Below are 23,155 nucleotides of genomic sequence, written 5' to 3'. Positions count from 1 at the left end.
TTCCAGTAAATCATCTACATTTCTGTTCCATTGACTACGCTGAAGCCTTTGACTGTGTGCATCACAGCAAACTGGAAAATTCTTGAAGAGATGAGAATACCAAACCGCCTTACCTGCCTCCTGAGAAACCTGTATGCAGGTCAAGAAGCAACAGTTAGGACTGGACATGGAATAACGGACTGGTTCAAAATTAGGGAAGGAGTATGTCAAGCTTGTATATTGTCACCCTGCTTATTTAACTTATATGCAGGGTACATCATGTAAAATGCTGGGCAGAAGGAAGCACAGCTGGAATCAAGATTGCCAGGAGAAATATCAATAACCTCAGATATGCAGATGACATCACCCTAATGGAAGAAAGTGAAGAGGAACTAAATAACCTCTTTTTTTGTTTGTTTGGTTTTTTTGTTTGTTTGTTTTTAAGTGCCTCTTGATGAAAGTGAAAGAGGAGAGTGAAAAAGCTGGCTTATAACTCAACATTAAAAAACTGATCATAGCATCTGGTCCCATCACTTCATGGAAAATTGGTGCAGAAACAATGGAAACAATGACAGACTTTATTTTCTTGGGTTCCAAATCACTGAGGAAGGTAACTGCAGCCATGAAATTAAAAGATGCTTGCTCCTTGGAAGAAAAGCTATGACAAACCAAGACAACACATTAAAAAGCTGAGACATTACTTTGCCTACAAAGGTCCGTATAGTTAAAGCTATGGTTTGTCCAATAGTCATGTACAGATGTGAGAGATGGACAATAAGAAAGGCTGAGCACCAAAGAATTGATGCCTTCGAACTGTGGTGCTGGAGAAGATGCTTGAGAGTTCTTTGGACTTCAAGGAGATCAAACCAGTCAATCCTAAAAGAAATCAACCCTGAATATTCATTGGAAGTACTGATGCTGCAACTGAAGGTCCAATACCTTGGCCACCTGATGCAAAGAGTTAATTCATTGGAAATGATGCTGGGAAAGATTGAAGGCAGGAGTAGAATGGGACCACAGAGGATGAGATGGTTGGATGGCTAGATGGACATGAGTTTGAGCAAGCTCTGGGAGTTGGTGATGAACAGGAAAGCCTAGTGTGCTGCAGTCCATGGAGTATCAAAGAGTCGGACACGACTGAGTGACTGAACAACAACTACTACTACTGCTCCCCAGGTGACACAATGGTAAACAATCTGCCTGCCACACAGATGTGGGATATGTGATTAGATACCTGGGTCAGGTAATATCCCCTGGAGGAGGAAATGGCAAGCCACTTCAGTTTTCTTGCCTGGAGAATCTCTTGGACAGAGTAGCTTGCCTGGCTCCAGTCCACAGGGTCACAAAGAGTCAGACACATCTGAGCCACTGAGCACATCAGTTCAGTTCAGTCGCTCAGATGTGTCTGACTCTTTGTGACCCAATGGGCTGTAGCACACAAGGCCTCCCTGTGCTTCGCCAACTCCTGGAGTTACTCAAACCCATGTCCACTGAGAAGGTGATGCCATCCAACCATCTCATCCTCTGTCATCCTCTTCTCCTGCCACCCTCAATCTTTCCCAGCATCAGTCTCTTTTCAAATGAGTCAGTGTGCTATAGCTTTCAATTAGGTCTAACTGGTCTATTGCATCATTTAAAGTTTGTGTTTCCTTGATAATTTTCTGTTAAGTTGATCTATCCATAGGTGTGAGTGGAGTATTAAAGTCTCCCACTATTATTGTGTTATTGTTAATTTCCCCTTTCATACTTGTTAGCATTTGTCTTACATATTGCAGTGCTCCTATGTTGGGTGCATATATATTTATAATTGTTATATCTCCTTCTTGGATCAATCCTTTAATCATTATGTAGTGTCCAGCTTTGTCTCTTTTCACAGCCTTTGTTTTAAAGTCTATTTATCTGAGTATTGCTAGCAATCAGAATCCAACAACACATTAAAAAGATCATACACCATGACCAAGTGGGCTTTATCCCAGGGATGCAAGTATTCTTCAATATCCACAAATCAATCAATGTAATACACCACATTAACAAATTGAAAAATAAAAGCCATATGATCATCTCAACAGATGCAGAGAAAGCCTTTTACAAAATTCAACATCCATTTATGATTAAAAACTCTTCAGAAAGCAGGAATAGAAGGAGCATACCTTAACATAATAAAAGCTACATATAACAAACCCACAGCAAACATTAGCTTCAGTGGTGAAAAATTGAAAGCATTTCCCCTAAGGTCAGGAACAAGACAAGGGTGCCCACTCTCACCACTACTATTCAACATAGTTCTGGAAGTTTTAGCCACAGCAATCAGAGCAGAAAAAGAAATAAAAGGAATCCAAATGGGAAGAGAAGAAGTAAAACTCTCACTGTTTGCAGAAGACATGATCCTCTACATAGAAAACCCTAAAGACTCCACCAGAAAATTACTAGAGCTAATCAATGAGTATAGTAAAGTTGCAGGATATAAAATCAACACTCAGAATTCCCTTGCATTCCTATACACTAATAATGAGAAAATAGAAAGAGAAATTAAGGAAACAGTCCCATTCACCATTGCAAAGAAAAGAATAAAATACTTAGGAATATATCTGCCTAAAGAAACTAAAGACCTATATATAGAAAACTATAAAACACTGGTGAAAGAAATCAAAGAGGACACTAATAGATGGAGAATATACCATGTTCATGGATCGGAAGAATCAATATAGTGAAAATTAGTTTACTACCCAAAGCAATCTACAGATTGAATGCAATCCATATCAAGCTACCAGCGGTATTTTTCACAGAGCTATAACAAATAATTTCAAGATTTGTATGGAAATACAAAAAACCTCGAATAGCCAAAGCAATCTTGAGAAAGAAGAATGCAACTGGAGGGATCAACCTGCCTGACTTCAGGCTCTACTACAAAGCCACAGTCATCAAGACAGTATGGTACTGGCACAAAGACAGAAATATAGATCAATGGAACAAAATAGAAAGCCCAGAGATAAACCCACAAACCTATGGACACCTTATCTTTGACAAAGGAGACAAGAATCTACAATGGAGAAAAGACAATCTCTTTAACAAGTGGTGCTGGGAAAACGGGTCAACCACTTGTAAATGAATGAAACTAGAATAGTTTCTAACACCATACACAAAAATAAAATCAAAATGGATTAAAGATCTTAATGTAAGACCAGAAACTATAAAACTCCTAGAGGAGAACATAGGCAAAACACTCTCTGACATAAATCACAGCAGAATCCTCTATGATCCACCTCCTAGAATATTGGAAATAAAAGCAAAAATAAACAAATGGGACCTAATTAAAATTAAAAGCTTCTGCCCAAAAAAAGGAAACTATAAGTAAGGTGAAAAGACAGCCTTCAGAATGGGAGAAAATAATAGCAAATGAAGCAACTGACAAACAACTAATCTCAAAATTATACAAGCAACTCATGCAGCTCAATTCCAGAAAAATAAACGACCCAATCAAAAAATGAGCCAAAGAACTAAATAGACATTTCTCCAAAGAAGGCATACAGATGGCTACCAAACACATGAAAAGATGCTCAACATCACTCATTATCAGAGAAATGCAAATCAAGACCACAATGAGCTACCATTTCACGCCAGTCAGAATGGCTGCGATCCAAAAGTCTACAAGCAATAAATGCTAGAGAGGGTGTGGAGAAAAGGGAACCGTCTTACACTGTTGGTGGGAATGCAAACTAGTACAGCCACTTTGGAGAACAGTGTGGAGATGCCTTAAAAACTGGAAATAGAACTGCCTTATGACCCAGCAATCCCCCTGCTGGGCATACACACTGAGGAAACCAGAATTGAAAGAGACATGTGTACCCCAATGTTCATTGCAGCACTGTTTATAATAGCCAGGACATGGAACCAACCTAGATGTCCATCAGCAGAAGAATGGATAAGAAAGCTATCGTACATATACACAACGGAGTATTTCTCAGCCATTAAAAAGAATACATTTGAAATAGTTCTAATGAGGTAGATGAAACTGGAGCCTATTATACAGAGTGAAGTAAGCCAGAAAGAAAAACACCAATACAGTATACTAATTCATATATATGGAATTTAGAAAGATGGTAACGATAACCCTGTATGTGAGACAGCAAAAGAGAAACAGGTGTATTGAACAGTCTTTTGGACTCTGTGGGAGAGAGTGAGGGTGGGATGATATGGGAGAATGGCATTGAAACACGCATAATATCATATAAGAAATGAATCTCCAGTCCAGGTTCGATGCATGATACAGGATGCTTGGGGCTGGTGCAAAGGGATGACCCAGAGGGATGGTACAGGGAGAGAGGGGGGAGGGGGGTTCAGGATAGGGAACACATGTACACCCGTGGCAGATTCATGTTGATGTATGGCAAAACCAATACAATATTGTAAAGTGATTAGCCTCCAATTAAAATAAATAAATTTAAATTTTTAAAAAAAGATTAAAAATAAAATAAAATAAAATAAAAAATTATGAACTTCAAAGCTGAGCACTGAAGAATTGATGCTTTTGAACTGTGGTGTTGGAGAAGACTCTTGAGAATCTCTTGGACTGCAAGGAGATCCAACCAGTCCATTCTAAAGGAGACAGTCCTGGGTGTTCATTGGAAGGACTGATGCTACAGTTGATACTCCAATACTTTGGCCACCTCATGTGAAGAGTTGACTCATTGGAAAAGACTTTGATGCTGGGAGGGATTGGGGGCAGGAGAAGAAGGGAACGACAGAGGCCGGATGGCATCACCGACTCGATGGACATGAGTTTGAGTAGACTCTGGAAGTTGGTGATGGAAAGGGAGGCCTGGCGTGCTGTGATTCATGGGGTCGCAATGAGTCAGATACGACTGAGCGACTGAACTAAACTGAAAGCAAATTAGGTCATTAATTTTCTTATTCTTGAAATAAATGTATCCAATTAGTTATCTATCTAACTTGGTATCATTAATGATAACCATCCTATATAGACATCAAAAAGGAGATTTTTAGATATTGAATCCACTTTTTTTCCCATGTTATCAATTGTTGGCTTTTAACATCTCCTTTCAGATGCTGAAAATTTCAGAGACAGAAGGGATTTTAAGGGGTAAAACTTCTCACAAAGAACAGGCATCTCTGTTTCTACAACTCTATCTGGTGGTAAAATAGCATTAATGCTTTCAACATTAAATAAACATTTCAGTGCCCACCCTGTGACAGCACTGTACTAAGGACTTAAGTGAATCAGATGGCTCCCACTCTCTTAGAGCTCACTGTTTAGTAAAGAAGGGCCTATTTGCATACTAAGCAGCCCTGTTTCTTTTCTGAATAACTCTAAATATTAGAAATCTCTTTTTAAAATTGAACTCAAATTTATCTGCTTAAAAATTCTATCCAAGTTATGCCTTATGGAATCATGAAAAATAGATTGAATCTGTCCTAAATCTCATCCTACAGGCAGAAGAGGCCTTTAAAAGATTACTTCATCAAAGTCATTTAAAAAAAAATGTTAATAAGATGGGGCCAAATATAGAATCCTGAGCCTACTGTTAGTAAATTTCTTCATAGTTAACATCAGTTTCCACATACCAAATTTTTTTTACAAAATCATGTTCACTGGTGACACCAACTACAAACTGCGACTTGGAATCTGCCTCTACAAAGATTAAGTTACTAGCCACTAAAGTCACTGACCTTCAACACACCATCCATTTTGAGTTTACTTTATTATATGGCATCAGGGAGTACTCTAATTTCATTCATTTACATCTGCCTGTCCAGTTTTCCCAGCATCTCTAACTGAAGAGATGACCTTTTCTTCATTGTCTATTCTTGCCTCCTTTGACATAGATTAAGTGATCATGGGTGTATGGGTTTATCTCTGGACTTTCTATCCTGTTCCATTGATCTCTATTTCTGTTTTTGTCCTGGTACCATACTGTTTTGATTATCTTAACTTTGTACTATAATCTGAAGTCAAGGAATTTTATTCCTCTGGGTTTTTCTTTCTCAAGATTGCTTTGGCTATTCAAAGCCAATGGTCTTTGTGTTTCCATATAAATATCAAATTTTTTGTTTTAATTCTGTGAAAAGTGCCATTGGTAATTTGATAGGGATTGCACCTAATCTGTAGATTGCTTTACCCCCAACTAAAACTTAACTCACAACTCTCACATAGTACTTTTTTTTTTTTTCAGTTGACAATGGTTAGAAAAACCCTGAAACAGGACTTCCCTAGGGGTACAGTCGGAGAAGGCAATGGCACCCCACTCCAGTACTCTTGCCTGGAAAATCCCATGGATGGAGGAGCCTGGTGGGCTGTAGTCCATGGGGTCACTGAGAGTTGAACACGACTCAGTGACTTCAATTTCACTTTTCACTTTCATGCATTGGAGAAGGAAATGGCAACCCACTCCAGTGTTCTTGCCTGGAGAATCCCAGGGACAGGGGAGCCTGGTGGGCTACCGTCCATGGGGTCGCACAGAGTCAGACACGACTGAAGCGACTTAGCAGCAGCAGCAGCAGCGGTACAGTGGTAAAGAATCTGCCTGCCAATGCAGGGGACACAGGTTCAACCTCTGGTCCAGAAAGATCCCACATGTCACAGGACAACTAAGCCCATGTGCCACAACTACAGAGTCACTATAAAAATAAGCCCGCACACCACAGTGAACAACAGTCCCTGCTCACCACAACTAGAGAAAGCCTGTGAACAGCAACAAACACCCAGCACAATCAAAAACAAATATATAAATAAAGTTATCTTAAAAGACACTGAAATACTTTATAGTAAAAGAAAGGTTAAGAAGAATGGTATATTTGTTTCATGCAATATTATACAAACTTGATATATCCTTAACTGTTTACATGAGCATTTGTAAAAACAGAGGGACTTTTATTTATAAAGTAGAATATTAAGTGACAGAAATATTCTAGAGAGACCAAACAGCTACAGATTGAACACATGAGTCTATCTCCATTCCCTCACAAAATCACACTACACTGCTGGTAATTTTTAAAGTAATTTTAGTAATTTAAAAGTAAATCTTAGTAATTTTTAAAGTAATACCAAAAGCACAAATGATATGAGAAAGAAGAAGAAAGTAGACAGGGAAAAATAAAAATAAAATTTTGAATGTGAATAGAACAAAATAGAACAACAGAACAAAAAGATATGGCTGAGGGAGCCAAAACACTAGCTGATTTACACTGTAAAATTCCAGAAAGACTCAGAAACTGGAAATATTAATAGTACTAATGGTAGGGGTACCGGTGGGACTAAAAACAGGATTAGTTGGACTTTATACATATCAGTTCAGTTCAGTTCAGTCTCTCAGTCATGTCCGCCTCTTTGCGAACCCATGAATCACAGCACGCCAGGCCTCCCTGTCCATCACCAACTCCCAGAGTTCACTCAGACTCACATCCATTGAGTCAGTGATGCCATCCAGCCATCTCATCCTCTGTCGTCCCCTTCTTCTCCTGCTGCCAATCCCTCCCAGAATCAGTCTTTTCCAATGAGTCAACTCTTCGTGTGAGGTGACCAAAGCACTGGAATTTCAGCTTTAGCATCATTCCTTTCAAAGAAATCCCAGGGCTGATCTCCTTCAGAATGGACTGGTTGGATCTCCTTGCAGTCCAAGGGACTCTCAAGAGTCTTCTCCAACACCACACTTCAAAAGCATCCATTCTTCAGCGCTCAGCCTTCTTCACAGTCCAACTCTCACATCCATACATGACAACTGGGAAAAACATAGCCTTGACTAGACGGAACTTAGTCGGCAAAGTAATGTCTCTGCTTTTGAATATGCTATTTAGGTTGGTCATAACTTTTCTTCCAAGGAGTAAGCGTCTTTTAATTTCATGGTTGCAGTCACCATCTGCAGTGATTTTGGAGCCCCACAAAATAAAGTCTGACACTGTTTCCACTGTTTCCCCATCTATTTCCCATGAAGTGATGGGACTGGATGCCATGATCTTCGTCTTCTGAATGTTGAGCTTTAAGCCAACTTTTTCACTCTCCTCTTTCACTTTCATCAAGAGGCTTTTTAGTTCCTCTTCACTTTCTTCCATAAGGGTGGTGTCATCTGCATATCTGAGGTGACTGATATTTCTCCTGGCAATCTTGATTCCAGCTTGTGCTTCTTCCAGCCCAGTGTTTCTCATGATGTACTCTGCAAAGAAATTAAATAAGCAGGGTGACAATATACAGCCTTGACGTACTCCTTTTCCTATTTGGAAACAGTCTCTTATTCCATGTCCAGTTCTAACTGTTGCTTCCTGATCTGCATACAGATTTCTCAAGAGGCAGGTCAGGTGGTCTGGTATTCCCATCTCTCAGAATTTTCCACAGTTTCTTGTGATCCACACAGTCAAAGGCTTTGGCATAGTCAATAAAGCAGAAATATATGTTTTTCTGGAACTCTCTTGCTTTTTCCATGATCCAGTGGATGTTGGCAATTTGATCTCTGGTTCCTTTGCCTTTTCTAAAACCAGCTTGAACATCAGGAAGTCCACGGTTCACATATTGCTGAAGCCTGGCTTGGAGAATTTTGAGCATTACTTTACTAGCATGTGAGATGAGTGCAATTGTGTGGTAGTTTGAGCATTCTTTGGCATTGCCTTTCTTTGAGATTGGAATGAAAACTGACCTTTTCCAGTCCTGTGGCCACTGCTGAGTTTTCCAAATTTGCTGGCATATTAAATGCAGCACTTTCACAGCATCATCTTTTAGGATTTGAAATAGCTCAGCTGGAATTCCATCACCTCCACTAGCTTTGTTTATAGTGATGCTTTCTAAGGCCCACTTGACTTCACATTCCAGGATGTCTGGCTCTAGATGAGTGATCACACCATCGTGATTATCCGGGTCATGAAGATCTTTTTTGTATAGTTCTCTGTGTATTCTTGCCACCTCTTCTTAATATCTTCTGCTTCTGTTAGGTCCATACCATTTCTGTCCTTTATTGAGCCCATCTTTGCATGAAATGCTCCCTTTGTATCTCTAATTTTCTTGAAGAGATCTCTAGTCTTTCCCATTCTGTTGTTTTCCTCTATTTCTTTGCATTGATCGCTGAAGAAGGCTTTCTTATCTCTTCTTGCTAATCTTTGGAATGTGTCCATAAATACATATTTGCTTTTAATTTTAAAAATGGAAAGATAAACCAAAAAAGAGAAGAGAGAGAAATAACTTCAAAATTCTGAAGAAAAAACATTCTGTACCTAGATGTGTATGTCTGGAAACTATTAATCAAGAGCAAAGACAAAATAAGGGCATTTTCAGACATATAAAGTCTCAAAAAGTATACTTCCATGAATTATTTCTCAGGAAGTCACAGAATGATATTCCATCAAAACAAGGGAATAAACCTATAAATAGAAAAATGTGAAATCCAGGAAAAAAAGAGGATGAGGATTCCATTCATGTAAAAAGTGAATGTAATCTGTAGGATGACTGTGAAAGGACAAAAATCCCAAGACCAGCTGAGCATCAGGCTCAGAGGTCAGATGGCTCCAGATAAGTCACCAAGATATGTCATCCAAATATTTCACCAAGAAAATGATGAAACTGAGGGACTGGTTTATGTGCTTGAATGAATTATTAAGCAATTTACTTAATGCTAAGAGAGAAAAAGTTGGCTTAAAGCTCAACATTCAGGAGACGAAGATCACGGCATTCAGTTCCATCACTCCATGGGAAATAGATGGGGAAACAGTGGAAACAGTGTCAGACTTTATTTTTGGGGGCTCCAAAATCACTGCAGATAGTGATTGCAGCCATGAAATTAAAAGACGCTTACTCCTTGGAAGAAAATTTATGACCAACCTAGATAGCATATTCAAAAGCAGAGACATTACTTTGCCAACTAAGGTCCGTCTAGTCAAGGCTATGGTTTTTCCTGTGGTCATGTATGGCTGTGAGAGTTGGACTGTGAAGAAGGCTGAGTGCTGAAGAATGGATGCTTTTGAAGTGTGGTGTTGGAGAAGACTCTTGAGAGTCCCTTGGACTGCAAGGAGATCCAACCAGTCCATTCTGAAGGAGATCAGCCCTGGGATTTCTTTGGAAGGAATGATGCTAAAGCTGAAATTCCAGTACTTTGGCCACCTCATGTGAAGAGTTGACTCATTGGAAAAGACTTTGATGCTGGGAGGGATTGGTGGCAGGAGAAGAAGGGGACGACAGAGGATGAGATGGCTGGATGGCATCACTGACTCAATGGACGCGAGTCTGAGTGAACTCTGGGAGTTGGTGATGAACAGGGAGGCCTGGCGTGCTGCAATTCATGGGGTCACAAAGAGTCGGACATGACTGAGCGACTGAACTGAACTGAACTGAACACATTAAAAACTAAGCAAAACACAAACAAACAAAAAAACTCCACTAAAAACAAACAAAAAAATTCACCAGAAAGTATATATGACAATAGTATACTGAAGACCTGGATTATAGATAATATTTATATAATCATCATTATAGTATAGACACTAAATATTTATTAAAACAAAAATCTGTGACATGACTACGTAGAAGAAAATAAAGTGGGGAGTGGGGTGAGGGGTAATGCTAGAGTGAGAGACCAAATTCTCATCTTTATTAACAGAATGTCAATAGATCTATTTAGAAAGTCATGTCATCACAGGAAAAAAATCTATTATTGTTAACACAAAAGTAAATTCCAAAGGAAACAGCCAAACTTAGTCGCTTCTGAAAAAGAATATATATATACATATATGTGTTAGTCACTTAGTCATGTCCTATTCTTTGTGACCCCATGGACTGTAGCCCACCAGGCTCCTCTATCCATGGGATTCTCCAGGAAAGAATATTGCAGTGGCAGTGGATTGCCATTTCCTTCTCCAGATATATATATAGCTGAATATATATATATATATATATATATATATATATAGCTGAATCACAGTGTTGTACACAGTGCTGTAGATCAGCTATACTTCAGTAAAAAAAAAAAAGTTGCTTCTGGAATTGGAAATAATAGGATAAGGGACTGCATATATCATCATAAATCTTAAAGAATCATTTGAGAAAACCTTTTCAAAATAAATGATATTTGCATACTTTTATTTAAAAAATGTAAAAAATTATTTCTAAACACATTACATAGAAGTCTCAAAACTAAGAGCAAGAAATATACACAAATGTCAATGAAGTCTGTGTTTAGATTATTCATTTTGTATACTTTTCTGGGTGATTCAAATTTTCTTTCCTGAACATATAATACTGATATAATAAAAATAATTTAAAAGGAACCAAGTTGAGCGTGCTTTGTTCTTTGAATCCCTGATGTTTCCTAATACTTAACAGATTATCTCTATGCACACAATAATCAACCTTCAATTCTCTTCCAGATTCTTCTAGGAATTGTTGTTAAAATCATTAGTCTATTCCTAGAAGATGCATTCCTTCACAGACATCTAACATACACATATTTCACAAATGAAACATTTGCTATCTATCTCTGTATCGTATCCATCCCCATTCTACTGGGCTCTTCAAAATCACCAATAATTGGCCTGTGGCCACAACCGTAAGTTCTTGCATACTCTAGAATACAGCTTAATTAAGACTAAACAGGGCATTCCCTGGCAGTCCAGTAGCTTCCCTGGTGGCTCAGTCAGTAAAGAATCCATCCATGATGCAGGAGACCCAGGTTCAATCCCTGGGTCGGGAAGATCCCCTGGAGAAGGAGATGGCAACCCACTGCAGTATTCTTGCCTGGGAAATCCCATGGACAGAGAGGCTCCTGGCTGGCTACAGTCCATGGGGTTGCAAAGAATTGGACATGACTTAGTGACTAAACCACCACCACCACCATCAATGGTTAAGACTGCGCTTCCACTTCAGGGGGCACAGATTGGAACCCTGATCAGGTCTTGCATACTGTGTATCAGGGCCAAAAAAAATTTATTGTTAAACAATTGAAATCAGAGCAATCTGGCACTCTCATTTATCTTTTCATAGTAGTCTGGTGTTTACACAATGTATTCCACTCTAAAGACTCACCTTTTTATTTGAAAAATATAGAAAGATATTTATGTATTTTTTACCAACATTATTTAAATTTCTCTTGAGATTTGAGTTTTCTTTTCAAAATAAGTTTAGATTACTAGCAAAATTCTGTTTATGAAGAGAGTAAATTTCATTTTTAAAAAGTTCATCTTGGGGCTTCCCTGGTGGCTCAGTGGTAAAGAATTCACTTGCCAATGCAAGAGACACTGGCTCAATCCCTGATCAGGGAAGATCCCACAGGCCAGTGGAGCAGCTAAACTCATGTGCCAAAACTATGGAGCCTGTGCTCCAGACCTCAGGAACCACAACTCCTGAGCCTACATGCCACAACTACTGAAGCCCACTTACACTAGAACCCATGCTCCACAAGAGAGAAGTCACAAGCTATGAAATGTGCAAGCTATGAATAGCCCCCGGTCTGTGCAACTAGAGAAAAAGCCCATGCAGCAACAAAGACCCAGCAGAGCCAAAAATAAATAAATATTTTTTTAAATTCACCCTATCTAATGCCTTAAAATATAAAATATATTCCTATACTATCTTTCATATGTACTTCCTTATATCTCCTCCCATTCCCACTATCTGAGCTCAAACTGACCTGCCTCCTGCAAAATCTGTATGCAGGTCAAGAAGCAACAGTTAGAATTGGACATGGAACAACAGACTGGTTCCAAATAGGAAACGGATTATGTCAAGGTCGTATAGTGTCACATTGCTTATTTAACTTATATGCAGAGTATATCATGAGAAATGCTGGACTGGATGAAGCACAAGCTGGAATCAAGAATGCCAGGAGAAATATCAATAACCTCAGACATGCAGATGACACCACACTTATGGCGGAGAGTGAAGAAGAACTAAAAAGCCTCTTGATGAAAGTGAAAGAGCAGAGTGAAAAAGTTGGCTTAAAAATTATTCAGAAAACTAACATCATGGCGTCTGTTCCCATTACTTCATGGCAAATAGATGGGAAAACAATGGAAACAGTGACAAACTTTATTTTGGGGGGCTCCAAAATCACTGCAGATGGTGACTGCAGCCATTAAATTAAAAGACGCTTAGTCCTTGGAAGGAAAGTTATGACCAACCTAGACAGCATATTAAAAAGCAGAGACATTACTTTGCCAACAAAGGTCCATCTAGTCAAGGTTATGGTGTTTCCAGTAGTCGTGTATGAATGTGAGAGTAGGACTACAAAGAAAGCTGAGAGCTGAAGAACTGATGCTTTTGAACTGTGGTGTTGGAGAAGACTCTTGAGAGTCCCTTGGACTGCAAGGAGATCCAACCATCCTTAAGGAAATCAGTCCTGAATATTAATTAGAAGGATTGATGATGAAGCTGAAACTCCAATACTTTGGACACCTGATGTGGCGAACTTACTCATTGGAAAAGACCCTGATGCTGGGAAAGATTGAAGGCGGAAGGAAAAGGGGACAACAAAGGATGAGATGCCTGGATGGCATTACTGACTCAATGGATGTGAGTTAAACTCCAGGAGTCAGTGATGGACAGGGAGGCCTGGTGTGCTGCAGTCCATGGGGTCACAAAGAGTTGGACACGACTGAGCGACTAAATTGAACTGAGCTCAGACTCTCACCAGCTCTCCTCTGAATCACTGAAATCACATTAAAAGTGGTCTCCTGAGTGCCAAGATTTCCCTTTCCAAATCATTATCTGGATTTGGAACACTGCTCCAAATGGCTTTGTGCTTTCCTGCCTTCTATGTCTTCTTTAAGATGTTCAAATTGTTCTGATGCTTAGAAACCTCTTTCCCACTCCTATATCTGTTGCTCAAAGTACTGAATCATTTCTTGGAGTCTAGCTCAAATTCCATGAACCATACCCAACTTTTACTGCTCACAATTAGTCTCATTCCTTAGCTATTTTTCTGCTAAAACATTATTGTACCTCTATTATTGTTCTTACTCAATCTGTTGCAAGTTTCATATCATCTTTGACTCACCCAAAACGTCTATATAAGATTTTATTCATAGTAGAGGGGCAAATAAATGCTATATTAATTTTACCTCAAACGGCACAATGTTGGATCAAGTCAAAATATCTGATAATACCAAAAGTAAGAACTGGAAAAGGTCAGTTTTCATTCCAATTCCAAAGAAAGGCAATGCAAAAGAATGCTCAAACTACAGCATAATTGCACTCATCTCACATGCTAGTAAAGTAATGCTCAAAATTCTCCCAGCAAGCCTTTAGCAATATGTGAACCATGAAGTCCCTGATGTTCAAGCTGGTTTTAGAAAAGGCAGAGGAACCAGAGATCAAATTGCCAACATCCGCTGGATCATGGAAAAAGCAAGAGAGTTCCAGAAAAAAAAACATCTATTTCTGCTTTATTGACTATGCCAAAGTCATTGACTGTGTGGATCACAAGAAACTGTGGAAAATTCTGAAAGAGATGGGAATACCAGACCACCTAACCTGCCTCTTGAGAAATCTGTATGCAGGTCAGGAAGCAACAGTTAGAACTGGACATGGAACAACAGACTGGTTCCAAATAAGAAAAGGAGTACGTCAGGGCTGTATATTGTCACCCTGCTTATTTAACTTATATGCAGAGTACATCATGAGAAACGCTGGACTGAAAGAAACACAAGCTGGAATCAAGATTGCCGGGAGAAATATCAATCACCTCAGATATGCAGATGACACCACCCTTATGGAAGAAAGTGAAGAGGAACTAAAAAGCCTCTTGATGAAAGTGAAAGAGGAGAGTGAAAAAGTTGGCTTAAAGCTCAACATTCAGAAAACGAAGATTATGGCATCTGGTCCCATCACTTCATGGGAAATAGATGGAGAAACAGTAGAAACAGTGTCAGACTTTATTTTTAGGGGCTCCAAAATCACTGCAGATGGTGACTGCAGCCATGAAATTAAAAGACGCTTACTCCTTGGAAGAAAATTTATGACCAACCTAGACAGCATATTCAAAAGCAGAGACATTACTTTGCCAACTAAGGTCCGTCTAGTCAAGGCTATGGTTTTTCCTGTGGTCATGTATGGATGTGAGAGTTGACTGTGAAGAAGGCTGAGCCCCAAAGAATGGATGCTTTTGAAGTGTGGTGTTGGAGAAGACTCTTGAGAGTCCCTTGGACTGCAAGGAGATCCAACCAGCTGGGATTTCTTTGGAAGGAATGATGCTAAAGCTGAAGCTCCAGTACTTCAGACACCTCATGTGAAGAGCTGACTCATTGGAAAAGACTCTGATGCTAGGAGGGATTGGGGGCAGGAGGAGAAGGGGACGACAGAGGATGAGATGGCTGGATGGCATCGCTGATTCGATGGACATGAGTCTGAGTGAACTCTGGGAGTTGGTGATGGACAGGGAGGCCTTGCATGCTGCGATTCATGGGGTCGCAAAGAGTCGGACACGGCTGAGCAACTGAACTGAACTGAACTGAAGACTTATAAGATGCTTTCTTTGCAGCCATTGTAACTCTTACATTTCCATAATTTTATTATTTTTAAATTTATGTATCTTACAGGCATTTAAAATGGATCTTAAACTTCAAGATCCTACTTATTATTTAGTTTGGAGAGATGCTAGTTCACAGACACATTTATCTTCTTTGGCTCAGTTTGATTTCATATGGGAAATCTCTTTTTCTGATATCTTGATGAAAGAAAATTAGTCTGTCCACTGAGGTGAATAATGCCTTAGATAAAGGACAAGCCAATGCCCAGATAGCTGTAAAATTCCACTGTTGCACTCCATTTCCTCATAGAATGTTTCTGCGAAATGAATGGAAATCAGCTCAAAGGGCTCTAACACTTTTATCACACTTTGGCATTTCATAAAAAATGTAAATAGGAGAATAAACCATACTTTGAATTTCAGGTTATATTTGCAGAACTAACCAGAACTCTATCACCAAAGATACTGATGAACAAAACAAACAAAAACAAGTTCAGAACCAAGAATGCCAATAATAATCCCATAATCCAACTTTTAAAAATTGGCCTTCCTAAGCCTTCAGTGGGAAAGCCCTGTTTTTACTTTATGAATTGCTACAAGGATGTAATATTTAAATGTCATAAATTTAATCCACTAAAAATTTTGTACATCCATTTTTTAAGAAATAAAACTTTAATAAGAAGTTTCTCAGGAGAGCTTAATTCAATTTAGATGCAATTAAAATGTATTACTTCCTTAAATAAGAAACTATATAATATTTATATGATTTGCTCAAATAATTGGGACAATATATGTTCAGAATGTCTTCAACTCACTTAATAAATTCTGTATCAATAATAATGCTCTAAAGAAACAGAATCAAAAGTGAATACACACACACAAACATATAAAGAAAGTGAATTTTTTTAAATTTAATTTTAAGGAACTGGCTTGCATGACCATCAAGAACAGTCAGTCAGAAATCTGTAAAGCAGGACAATAGGCTGCAAACTCAACTAGGATTTCTGTTACAGTCCTTAGGTAAAACTCCTTCTCCAGAAAACCTCTGATTTTGCTTTTAACACCTTCGGTTTATTGAAAGAGGTCCACCCACTTTATAGAGTAATCTGCTTTACTCAAAGTCAACTGATCATAAATGTTAATAACATTACTAAATACCTTCACATCAACATCTAGGCTATTGTTTGACCAAACCGCTGGGGACAATAGGCTAGCTGAGCTGATACATAAAATTAATCTTCAAACATTGTCAGCAAATATTTATTGAGTAACTCCAATGGGTCTAGTACTACTCCAGACACAGATCTTACCCTTAAGTCATCACATTATCATATGGAAGACAAACAAGGAAATCAACATAGGTCAGTGCGCAAAGTACTATGGCAAGGTGCTAAGAAAGTCAGATTAAGGGCACTAAATTCAACTCCATTGATTCTGACAACCATTAAAGAAAGGTGATGACTGAACTAAATTTTGAAGGATAAGTAACAGTTACTAAGCTAAGCAGGAGAAAGAGGGGTGACAAAGTCATATGCAAAATGACCTGTGTGGAAAAAAAAAAAATGCATGTGCATTTGACTTGTCAAGAGAAAAGAATGCCTATGCAAGCAAGACAGAAAATTGAGCTGAATTAAGTGGTCAGATGCCAGAACACAAAGGGCTTTATATGCTAAGCCATGGCATCTGACCTGTACATATCCTGAAGGCTATGGTAATTTACCAAAAAGAAGTTATACAATCAAATAAGCATATCAAAAAAATAACCTTTACTGTAAGGGTTAGATGAGGCTGAGGGCAGAGTTGGCAGAGTAGAGCTGGGGAAGAACTTAAGCACAGAGACCAGTTTGAAGAGTGGCAACTGATAGCTAAGCAATTGTGAAGACCTACAGCAGTGGAATAAAAAGGAAAAGAGAAACTTCAGGAAGTAAAATAAATAGGATTCAGTGACTAACTGATGTGGGCTGAGGATGATGGAGCCCTATATAATAACTTCAGGTTTGGGGCTTGGATAAACATGAACATAATGGAGCCATTAAAAAATATATCTTGGTTAAAGACATAAAGGCATCTGGGTTAAAGATGAGAAAGGTTGGATAAACTAAAAGAAGAAAATAAAGTGAAGACTACTCCAGCAGTTACTATTACATCTTTCTACATCAAGAGCAGATGATGAAAACAATCTCATAGATTTCTCCCTAATCCTCTATATTTCCTTACATATGGCCAAACCATGATTTGTGCAGAACAAAATAGATTGTTTAAAAACCAAAGGAAAACTTTAGAGTACATTTGGTACTTAAGAATGTACTTGTAGAAGAAATTACTCTGCTAAATTACTTTTGCCTCTTCAGCAAAGTGTACAAAACACTTGAAAATTCTGAATGGATTAGGTGATAAATAGGGCAACAGTTAGCTTTCTGCTCAGAATTTAAAAATGAAATATCCCTCTGGTAATTAAACAATAAAAATGACACATAGTGAAATATATCAGAAATATGCAGAATCTTAAAGAAACAGATTGTTAAATGTATTAACAAATCTAAACAATACATCTATTAAGAATTAAGTGTTATAGAACTAAACATAAGTAGGAGCCATCTAAGCATTTCTCAAGAAGGACACCCAGTAAAGATGGGTGTCCTTCTCATCTTCCTGTCACATATATTCCTACTACTGAGCTGCATAAATAAAGCTATTAAAATATGATGAAATTAAAAATTCAAATTAAAAATCCCTTTCCTTTGATTACAGATACTTTACTGGATCACATGCTTAAAATTTGGCTTCTAAAGTAGATATCTATTTTTAATCTGCCCCATGCCCATCTCTTCTTCTGCACAGAACTCCACATTGACCAAACCCTTCCTTCTCTTCAGCTTAATGCTCCTTCTTTTACCCCAGTAATGTAACATAGTACCCTCCATGTTCTTAAAAACTCATCCCCTTAGTAACAATAGAGAACAGTGGAAGACAGAACCAATGAATGGAGAGCAATAGTTGTGGCAACATCGTTTGAGCCCTTGGGTCAGACTATACTAGAAAGGCAGTCATACTTCCTAGACTTCCCGCTTACATGAAGTATTCAACTCTGTAATTTTGTTTATGCCAATTTGAGATTCATTTTCTAAAACGTGCAAATTTGAGTTCTAGTTAATACTATATATGCATCATTATATAATGCCCCTAGTGGAGGTGATGGAATTCCAGTTGAGCTGTTTCTTTTTTTATATATACATATATATTTATAACTAAATCACTTTGTTATACACCTGAAACTAATACATTGTAAATCAACTATATTTCAATTCTTTTTATTTATTTATTTTTTTACTTTATTTTACTTTACAATACTGTATTGGTTTTGCCATACATTGACATGAATCCACCATGGGTGTATACAAGCTCCCAATCCTGAATCCCCTCCCACCTCCCACCCCATATCATCTCTCTGGATCACCCCATGCATCAGCCCCAAAAATCCTGTATCCTGTATCGAACATAGAATGGCACTTCTTTTCTTACATGATAGTATACATGTTTCAATGCCATTCTCCCAAATCATCCCACCCTCTCCCTCTCCCTCAGAGTCCAAAAGTCCGTTCTATACATCTGTGTCTCTTTTGCTGTCTCGCATACAGGGTCATAATTACCATCTTTCTAAATTCCATATATATGTGTCAGTATACTGTATTGATGTTTTTCTTTCTGGCTTACTTCACTCTGCATAATAGGCTCCAGTTTCATCCATCTCATTAGAACTGATTCAAATGTATTCTTTTTAATGGCTGAGTAATACTCCATTGTGTATATGTACCACAGCTTTCTTATCCATTCATCTGCTGATGGACATCTAGGTTGGTTCCATGTCCTGGCTATTATGAACAGTGCTGCAATGAACATTGGGGTACACATGTCTCTTTCAATTCTGGTTTCCTCAGTGTGTATGCCCAGCAGGGGGATTGCTGGGTCATCAGGCAGCTCTATTTGCAATTTTTTAAGGAATCTCCACACTGTTTTCCATAGTGGCTGTACTAGTTTGCATTCCCACCAACAGTGTAAGACGGTTCCCTTTTCTCCACACCCTCTCTAGCATTTATTGCTTGTAGACTTTTGGATCGCAGCCATTCTGACTGGCGTGAAATGGTAGCTCATTGTGGTCTTGATTTGCATTTCTCTGATAATGAGTGATGTTGAGCATCTTTTCATGTGTTTGTTAGCCATCCGTATGTCTTCTTTGGAGAAATGCCTATTTAGTTCTTTGGCCCATTTTTTGATTGGGTCGTTTATTTTTCTGGAGTTGAGCTGCATGAGTTGCTTGCATATTTTTGAGATTAGTTGTTTGTCAGTTGCTTCATTTGCTACTGTTTTCTCCCATTCAGAAGGCTGTCTTTTCACCTTGCTTATATTTTCCTTTGTTGTGCAGAAGCTTTTAATTTTAATTAGATCCCATTTATTTATTTTTGCTTTTATTTCCAGTATTCTGGGAGGTGGATCATAGTGGATCCTGCTGTGATTTATGTCGGAGAGTGTTTTGCCTACGTTCTCCTCTAGGAGTTTTACAGTTTCTGGTCTTACATTAAGATCTTTAATCCATTTTGAGTTTATTTTTGTGTGTGGTGTTAGAAAGTGTTCTAGTTTCATTCACTTACAAGTGGTTGACCAGTTTTCCCAGCACCACTTGTAAAAGAGATTGTCTTTACTCCATTGTATATTCTTGCCTCCTTTGTCAAAGATAAGGTGTCCATATGTGTGTGGATTTATCTCTGGGCTTTCTATTTTGTTCCATTGATCTATATTTCTGTCTTTGTGCCAGTACCGTACTGTCTTGATGACTGTGGCTTTGTAGTAGAGCCTGAAGTCAGGCAGGTTGATTCCTCCAGTTGCATTCTTCTTTCTCAAGATTGCTTTGGCTATTCGAGGTTTTTTGTATTTCCATACAAATCTTGAAATTATTTGTTCTAGTTCTGTGAAAAATACCGCTGGTAGCTTGATACGGAATGCATTGAATCTGTAGATTGCTATGGGTAGTATACTCATTTTCACTATATTGATTCTTCCAATCCATGAACATGGAATATTTCTCCATCTATTAGTGTCCTCTTTGATTTCTTTCATCAGTGTTTTATAGTTTTTGATATATAGGTCTTTAGTTTCTGTAGGTAGGTATATTCCTAAGTATTTTATTCTTTTCGTTGCAATGGTGAATGGAATTATTCCCTTAATTTCTTTTTCTACTTTCTCATTATTAGTGTATAGGAATGCAAGGAATTTCTGAGTGTTGATTTTGTATCCTGCAACTTTACTATATTCATTGATTAGCTCTAGTAATTTTCTGGTGGAGTCTTTAGGGTTTTCTATGTAGAGGATCATGTCATCTGCAAACAGTGAGAGTTTTACTTCTTCTCTTCCCATTTGGATTCCTTTTATTTCTTTTTCTGCTCTGATTGCTGTGGCCAAAACTTCCAGAACTATGTTGAATAGTAGCGGTTAAAGTGGGCACCCTTGTCTTGTTCCTGACTTTAGGGCAAATGCTTTCAATTTTTCACCATTGAGGATAATGTTTGCTGTGGGTTTGTCATATATAGCTTTTATTATGTTGAGATATGTTCATTCTATTCCTGCTTTCTGAAGAGTTTTTACCATAAATGGATGTTGAATTTTGTCAAAGGCCTTCTCTGCATCTATTGAGATAATCATATGGCTTTTATTTTTCTATTTGTTAATGTGGTGAATTACATTGATTGATTTGTGGATATTGAAGAATACTTGCATCCCTGGGATAAAGCCCACTTGGTCATGGTGTATGATCTTTTTAATGTGTTGTTGGATTCTGATTGCTAGAATTTTGTTGAGGATTTTTGCATCTAAGTTCATCAGTGATATTGGCCTATAGTTTTCTTTTTTGTGGCGTCTTTGTCAGGTTTTCGTATTAGGGTGATGGTGGCCTCATAGAATGAGTTTGAAAGTTTACCTTCCTCTGCAAATTTCTGGAAGAGTTTCAGTAGGATAGGTGTTGGCTCTTCTTGAAATTTTTGGTAGGATTCAGCTGTGAAGCCGTCTGGACCTGGGCTTTCGTTTGCTGGAAGATTTCTGATTACAGTTTCAATTTCCATGCTTGTGATGGGTCTGTTTCAAATTCTGAAATATGATGTTGTGAAAGTGCTGCACTCAATATACCAGCAAATTTGGAAAACTAAGCAGTGACCACAGGACTGGAAAAGGTCAGTTTTCAATCCAATCTCAAAGAAAGGCAATGCCAAAGAATGCTCAAACTACTGCACAATTGCACTCATCTCACATGCTAGTAAAGTAATGCTCAAAATTCTCCAAGCCAGGCTTCAGCAATACGTGAACCGTGAACTTCCTGATATTCAAGCCGGTTTTAGAAAAGGCAGAGGAACCAGATATCAAATTGCCAACATCCGCTGGATCATGGAAAGAGCAAGAAAGTTCCAGAAAAACATCTATTTCTGCTTTATTGACTATGCCAAAGCCTTTGACTGTGTGGATCACAATAAACTGTGGAAAATTCTGAGAGAGATGGGAATACCAGACCACCTGACCTGCCTCTTGAGAAATCTGTATATAGGTCAAGAAGCAACAGTTAGAACTGGACAAGGAACAACAGACTGGTTCCAAATTGGGAAAGGAGTACATCAAGGCTGTATATTGTTACCCTGCTTGTTTAACTTATATGCAGAGTATATCATGAGAAATACTGGGCTGGATGAAGCACAGGCTAGAATCATGATTGCTGGGAGAAATATCGATAACCTCAGATATGCAGATGACACCACCCTTATGGCAGAAAGTGAAGAAGAACTAAAGAACTTCTTGATGAAAGTGAAAGAGGAGAGTGAAAAAGTTGGCTTAAATCTCAACATTCAGAAAACAAAGATCATGGCATCTGGCCCCATCACTTCATGGCAAATAGATGGGGAAACAGTAGAAACAGTCACAGACTTTATCTTTTTGGGGCTCCAAAATCACTGCAGAGGGTGACTGCAGCCATGAAATTAAAAGACGCTAACTCCTTGGAAGAAAAGTTATGTCCAACCTGGATAGCATATTCAAATGCAGAGACATTACTTTGCCAACTAAGGTCCATCTAGTCAAGGCTATAGTTTTTCTTATGGTCATATATGGATGTGAGAGTTGGACTGTGAGGAAGGCTAAGTGCCAAAGAATTGATGCTTTTGAACTGTGGTGTTGGAGAAGACTCATGAGAGTCCCTTGGACTGCAAGGAGATCCAACCAGTCCATTCTGAAGGAGATCAACCCTGGGATTTCTTTGGAAGGAATGATTTTAAAGCTGAAACTCCAGTACTTTGGCCACCTCATGCAGAGTTGACTCATTGGAAAAGACTTTGATGCTGGGAGGGATTGGGGGCAGGAGAAGAAGGGTACGACAGAGGATGAGATGGCTGGATGGCATCACTGACTCGATGGACACGAGTCTGAGTGAACTCCGGGAGTTGGTGATTGGCAGGAAGGCCTGGCGTGCTGCCAATCATGGGGTCGCAAAGAGTCGGACACGACTAAGCAACTGAACTGAACTGAACAGAGGGCATACACCCTATCTGTCAGCTACTTATGAACATCAAGCTCTATATAAAATGAGCTGCTTCCGATCTTATAAAAAATTAAATACCAACCCATAATACTAACATAAGGCTCCAGTTAAAGCAATCAAGTCCAATCTTCAAGTCCCTTAAAGTCTA

Source organism: Capra hircus, chromosome 1 (genome assembly GCF_001704415.2).
Source record: "Capra hircus breed San Clemente chromosome 1, ASM170441v1, whole genome shotgun sequence".
NCBI classification, from domain to species: Eukaryota; Metazoa; Chordata; class Mammalia; order Artiodactyla; family Bovidae; genus Capra; species Capra hircus.
The sequence above is the reverse complement of the archived record's forward strand: the minus strand, read 5'-3'. Positions refer to the sequence as shown.